The sequence below is a fragment of the Nicotiana tabacum genome, chromosome 7 (assembly GCF_000715075.1).
Source record: "Nicotiana tabacum cultivar K326 chromosome 7, ASM71507v2, whole genome shotgun sequence".
NCBI lineage: Eukaryota > Viridiplantae > Streptophyta > Magnoliopsida > Solanales > Solanaceae > Nicotiana > Nicotiana tabacum.
The window spans coordinates 52,667,370-52,674,661 of NC_134086.1; positions in this window are offsets into that span (position 1 = coordinate 52,667,370).

Here is a 7,292-nt window from a genome sequence, read left to right on the forward strand (position 1 = left end):
TCTTTTTATTTCATCAAAAGGGGAATGTCTTAAGCATTCAAAAAAGGCAAATGACAAAAAGTTACAGACACAGTATAGGCTTTAATTGACCGTGTTATTTAAAAAGAAAACTTTTACAGTTCCATACTACCAAGACTCTCGATGAACCAAAGATGGACTGGACGTCCAATTCTGCAACTCTTCCCTAGGTTCGGCATCCCTGATAGTCGGTGTCTTGATTTTAGTTCCTTCACAGTATTCTTCAATCATATTCACGAACAGCTTCCCCATCCCGTCGATGATATCATCATCGAGTGTTGAACTTTGTCCCGGGCTTGAAACAATCTCTGACACAAAAACCTTTTTCCCAGAGCTAACGGTACGAGTTTTCCCTTCTAAAGGCTATATCCTATGCCAGCCCTTCCTTTCATCCCATTGTGTTCAATTGGCTCTATGACCCCATCTGACTTGTCTCCCAACCCTGTTCCTGGCCTATATCTATATTTCATCATCTCCCTCACGACCATCTTGGATCTATACAGCGATTGCATTTTCGGATTTTGTTCAGTCTTCTCCTCTTTTATAGTCTTCATGATTTTTACAGCATGGAAAGCGACTCCGTCTAGCCCTTCAATGAATGGCAACATACTCCAAATAGGCGGAGTGACCTCACTCACCGTGGACCATGATCTCTTGGCATCCCCAATCTAATTTTATGCATTGGTACAAGGTAGACGACATGACCCCTTCCATATGTATCTAGGGCCTGTCCAACAGCAAATTATAAGTAAAGAAAATGTCCATCACTTAAAATAATACTGGAAAGTCGACCGTGCCTGATCTGAAAGGCTAGATAAATTTCCCCAATAACATCCTTTTGCGAACCGTCAAAGGCCCTTAGCCTTATGTGGCTTTCCTTGACCTCCCTCAAATAAATTCCAAGTCCCGTAGGGTGGAGAGCAGGCAGATGTTGACTCCTGATCCTCCGTCGACCAGCACTCGAGATACCACTTTGTCCCTACATTTGATAGTAATGTAAAGATCCTTTTTGTGACTTGCGCCCTTGACAAGAAGTTCGTCTCTTCTAAAAGTGATCATGTTTTCTTTTACCATTTTCTTTCATATCTATGATTTAGTTTACTTTCTTAGAGTGTCTTGCTCAGTTCCTTATATTGTGGTATCAGAGCTAGCCCATCCTTTAGGAGGGAGGAACAATTTACTAAATATGTCTGAGTCATTTCCATCATCCTCTTCCCTTGCAAAATTGAATATGTCCCCTACTCTATATAAAACCTTGTCCAAAAAATATGATTACCTCTATGAAGTAGATATCCTACCCGATGAATAGAAAGTATCCTCCACTAAACTACCCCTCATAAACCCTTACTCAGCTTTTGCCAAAAAATCATTTGCACCCTGGACCCAAATTCGTTCCCTAGTCCAACGCAGACCAAAAGGAGTCAAAGAATATGTTGCTGCCTCAAAACTTTACCAGCATCCTATTCTTGCCATTTGAGAGGAACAATTTATCACCCTTCAAATCCCAGATGATTTTCCCAGACAATGGAGAGATCTTGGTTTTACCCATATCCATTTTGGTGCTATCCGAATCGCTTTAACATATCACGGAAGAAATGGTCAACCTGTTGTAGCTCAACTTTCTCTTCCAGATACAAGATACTTGGAGTACCAACATGTGAATTTAGGTACTGTAGAAGTTACCTTGAATTTTGGGACTATCTTCATAACTATCTTTCCAAATTTCAACATGTCCCTCTATGACCCATACTTAATCGAAGCACTAAAAATCTAAGTCCATATCCAAGGAGCTCCACAACCCAAAGATTCTATCCAAGCCACTCTTCATCACCAAATGACATGGCGGGTCCAAAATCATGCCATGGATCTCTGCCTTCCTGGCGGAGAAAATGCTTTACTCTTGAATATTGATGCTACCAAAAGAAACACCATGTGTACCCAAATACCTAGACAAATCTCTAGAGATGAGCTTGTCAAAATTCTTCCTGATTCCTAGATCACAAATTATGAAAAGTTAAGGGCACGGAAGAATCTCTACAATCTGGTGAGGCAACGTTTACCAAAAGAAATGACAAAACCGTTTCCATAAGCTTTGACCATTCCTATTTCAAAAAACCCAATAAAACCATCTTCTCTTGCCAAATAATTCAACCAAAATATACAACAGATACATACCCTAAACCTGACGGAGAATTCTTCTAGAATATACAAAGCATCATGGAAGAACATGACTGGTGTTAACACTTTAACAAAGAAGGAAAAAGAGTTTGGTGGTTCAAATGACCCTTTACGAGACACTATCCTTGGGATCTTGGTTGTGACTGCCAAACTATTTGGAAGACCCAATTAGAGAATATAATGAACACCATCTGCATCATTGGGAAAGATTTGGCCTCAACAAGACCAAACCGAAATCTAAGAAAAAAGGGAAAACCACTAAAAAGCAATTTCGAGCAAAATATGAAAATAAAGACCCTTCTATTGGCTTATTAACCCATCGAGGTAAATATGAATTTCTTATTAGTTAAAACCCCCAAGAATGGCCAAAATTATTAGAAAAATTCACTCCAAGCTAGGAAGATAGTGAAACCACACCCAAACCCAAACCACCATAAGCTCATACCTAAAAAACTAAAAAAACCACAAATCCCACACAACCACAGATATTCATGCTAAGTCCTTCAAGCTCTAGTTATACCCAAGATTTTCCTTCACTTCAACCTTTTGAAAAAGAGGGTATAAGCCATGCTCCAAAATTTCCAAGAAAAACATAGTGCTACCTACTGGAGAAAAACCCCCAACAAGTGACATCGAAGCAACAATGAACTGGCAATCAGAAAATTCCATGTGCCAAAACAAAGTGCTGAACAACATCAGCAACACCATAAAGAACGTGGCCCCCAACAAAGCAAAATGATGAGCAAGGTGGAAACAATTGAGAAAAAGTGGAGTAGACATCGTCTCACCATGCAGGACTAATCAAAGCGTTGGAACTAAGGATGACAAATTTACAATATGAGATTTGTCTGCCAGGAACTTCATTTTTCCAATTCTTCCAATAATAACAAAAGAAGACGATTTAAATTAGAGAACAAATTCAACTTCTGAGAAATGACCACTTTGAGTCACAAAAGACCCCAATTTTCCCTTCAAAACCTACCTTCTTCCCTATGTCGCCACAATCTTATTCCCCACCAAAATTGGACTATACCTTTTGTACTTTTCCAACTACCTCACAAAATCCTGTTTCTTTCACCCAACCCTTAAAAGAAGAACATGATTTTGATATTACAAAATGGTTTGGGAAAGAAAAGATGTTCTTGCAGCGCAAAAACAAACCAAGAAAAGACGAGATCATGGTGAAAGTTCAAAAGGGTCCAACCTCGAAAATCTGATGATTTCTGATCAGAAGGCTCTAGACCTCTATGTCTCCCATCCAAGAAATATATCAGAAGAAGATACCCCATGGTCGGAATATGTAAATTCATCAGACAATGAAATAATTGAAGACAACTCTCAATCAAGCAATGAATCCCCAACAAACTCTTCCGAAGATGAAGATCCCCCGATATTTGTCAACTAGCAAAGAGACCCAAAAATATCTGAAGTAGATGAGGAACAAGGAGGCATGATAGAAGAACCAATCCCAGAAACAGGATATGAGCCCATGGCGTCAAAACTAGTTGGAACTGGTTTCCACACTTTCACCTTAGATGACGTCAAGGTTTCAAAATGGCCTCAAAGAATCCAAGACTTCTATACTTGGATGGTGACCAAAAATTTGGTGGAACGAGAAAAGTATATCATCCTGTTAGAACTCATTTCACGGTTCTCAGGAATCCTTAGAGATTGGTGGAACTCACTTGGAATTCAAGGCAAAAATACTTTTCTTACTTCCCAAGACTTTGCCTTCAATATCAGAATCCTACATTAAGTTTTCTGTGGAGATACTGTCCAAAGACAAGAAAATATGCGAAGACAACTCTTTGAGATGAAATGTGTGTCATTCGATAGAAATGACATTGACAAGCATTTTCAAAAAATGGCGAAGATATACTTCGAGATCGGTGGAGACATCAATCTAAAGCAAGCCTTTGTCTCTTCCCTTCCAAAGTTGTTGGCGAGCCGAACCATGACCATCATTGAAGAAACGTTTCAGTCCATAACAATCCCACAACTTGGTTACATCAGGCAAGCTATTTTCATCGCATTGGATGACATTTGTACGAAGCGCTCTGCCCTAAAACAAATTATCCAACAGAATCAAGCGCTTGACAAAGCATGTCGCAAATCTGATCTAGTCACCAGATCAGGATGTTCCTGCCACACATCTAGGCGATGGAGATGATTCAGGAGGTTTAGATGGCCAAGAATTCCAGACGGAAAATTAAGGTCCAGGAGGCGCACAAAATACTTCAGACGTAGGAGGCCACAAAATTTTCACAAAAAGAACAGATGCTTTATTGCCACGAGATTGGACATTTCACAAGAAATTGTCCCCAATCAAGGAAATTTGTCAAGCTCTTACAAGAAATTGAAGATTACACTGGCATACATCTTGAAAAAGAAGAAGACCTCGAGTCAATATTCTCTATGGAGGATGAAACCACTGAAGAAATATTATTCTCTCTTGATATATACGAAGATCATGGTGATGACCGCTATCAAATATCCGAACCAGCCGCTAAAGACTAGGAAGAGATCAATGCTATCACAGTCATCCCGCAAGTAGAACTCAAGGTTTATTCATCCAAATGGGGTAAACCAACCAGAGTCATTGCTTTCATTGACACTGGATCTGCCTGTTCACTCATGAACCCTGCTGTTCTCCCTAAAGATCAATGGGTGCCACACTTTAAGGATTTCAACACTGCATGAAATAGAATCTTGACCGCAACTGTCATCACAAGCACCCAGTCACAATTGAGTTTTTTCCAGGATTGAAATATTGAACCAAGCCAATAGGGTCCGATGTACCAGGGAAAGATCTTATTATTGGATTTGACATTTTCAGACAACTAAAAGATCAACTCCAGATTAGGGCTAACGAGATAACCTTTAAGAAGAAGTTCAGACCTTATTCTAAAATTCCAAGGTTATTCCAAATCACCAATGACGAACAAATCAAAGATATTGAACAAAATCTCATTGAGCATTCATGTGCTGAATCCCATAGGGATTTTATGAAGAAAAGGAAAAGCCTATTATGGATGAATGAAGAGTTTTTTTATCAAGCTCCCTTTTAAGAAGAATGAAAGCATCAATCCAACAAAAGCCAGTCATTCAGGCATGAATCTGGATCATCTTCAGTTTGCAAAAAAGGAATGTGAAGAACTCTTAGAATTTGATCTAATAGAGCCATCATATTCACAATGGGCATGCGAAGCATTTTATGTCAACAAAAGAGTTGAGCAGGCAAGAGGAAAACTCAGGTTAGTCATTAACTACCAGCCGCTCAACCACTTCCTCCAAGATGATAAATTCCCTATCCCAAATAAACTTACTTTTTTCTCCCACTTAGCCAAGGCCAAATATTTTTCCAAGTTTGATCTTAAATCTGGATTTTGGAAATTGGGATTTCACCCTGAAGAAAGAGCCAAAACGGGGTTTTGCATCCCCGATCATCATTTTCAATGGAAAGTTATGCCATTCGGGATTAAAAACTGCACCTGTTCCAAAAAGTCGTGATAAAATATTCCATCCCATCCTCCATACCTCTTTAGTTTACATTGATGCATCCTGTTATTTAGTGATACATTGGAGGAACATGTCAACTTGCTTCATGAATTTGAGGCATTGGTAACATAGTATGGAATTATGCTTTTAGCAAAAAAATGGTTCTTGCTCAAAAAGAGATTGATTTTCTAGGAATGAATTTTGTCCAAGGTGCATATAGTCTAGGACCCCATATATGTCAGGAAATTCTAAAGTTTCCAGATACCGGCCTCACAACAAAGTAGATGCAACAATTTTTGGGTGTCATAAATTATGTAAGAGATTTCATCCCAAATATCTCGACATACATTTCTCCGCTCACATAGATGCTCAAGAAAAATGCTCCATCATGGGAAAAGAAACAAGATGATGAAGATAGGGAAATAAAGGAGATAATTAAAAATGTCAAGTCCATCTACATCCCTTCAGATGTAAAGAAGATACTGCAAACTGATGTCAATAATGAATATTGGAGTGCCGTTCTATTGGAAGAAAAAAATGGCCCGAGGAAAATATGCGGATATGAAGTGGAAAGTTCAAAGATGACGAGCAACATTATCACTCCACTTTCAAGGAAATTCTTGCAATAAAGAATGGAATCAAGAAATTCAATTTCTTCCTTATTCATACAGAATTTATAATAGAGATGGATATGAAGGCCTTCCCAAAGATGATCCAGATAAATGCAAAAATTATTCCCAATCATCAGATTCTTAGATGGGCTCAATGGTTCTCTCCACATAAGTTTCAAGTTAAGCACCTGAAAGGAAAGATTTTTTTTTTTGCAGATTTTCTGTCTCGACCGGAAGAATTATCAAGGAGATTTTTCCCAACGAAGATGATGTCAAAGTAAAAGTTAATTAGCCACATCTTCATGTTTTCAAATGTATTAGGAACAAGTTCATTGAAACTAATAGATCATCCACCAGAGTTGTTCAACCTCATGGATCCCTTTGATCCATTAATTTTAATGGAAAGGAGAACTTATTATGAGCTCCAAGTTTTTCGACAACACGGAGGATCCATTCTTAAGCCTTATGGGCACAAGCCAAGGATTTTCCACAAGAACTATTATGGTTTTTTTGGTACCTATGCCATCAGTATTATATTTTTATGGAATTCAAATGCAACGTCTTCAAGGATTTTGGTAACATTGAACTAGATCTTAAAGTATTTTTACTATGGTTCAAGCCTAGAAGATATTAGATAAAATGCTTCAACGATTCCTACACAACAAAGGTATTCATGTTCCATAGGCCAGTGAAGATTATCAATGGAAAAGTCCAGGTACAAGCAGAGTCATCATTCTGGTGAAAATTTCTCGTGTCCATTTTATCCATGGAAGAAGAATATATAGAAAAACAGAAAGAATCCTTTTCCAGCAAAACAAGTGCATCCCGAGAGAGATATGGCCAAAAGATTGGGCAAACTGGAATTAGACCAACACTCATCCGCACAGGGAAAAAGTCCAGAAAGCAACAAAAGAATATCAAACCCCATACGAAGTCATTTGAGAAAAGATCACTCATGACATATCCAGATTAAGGTTGCGAATTACA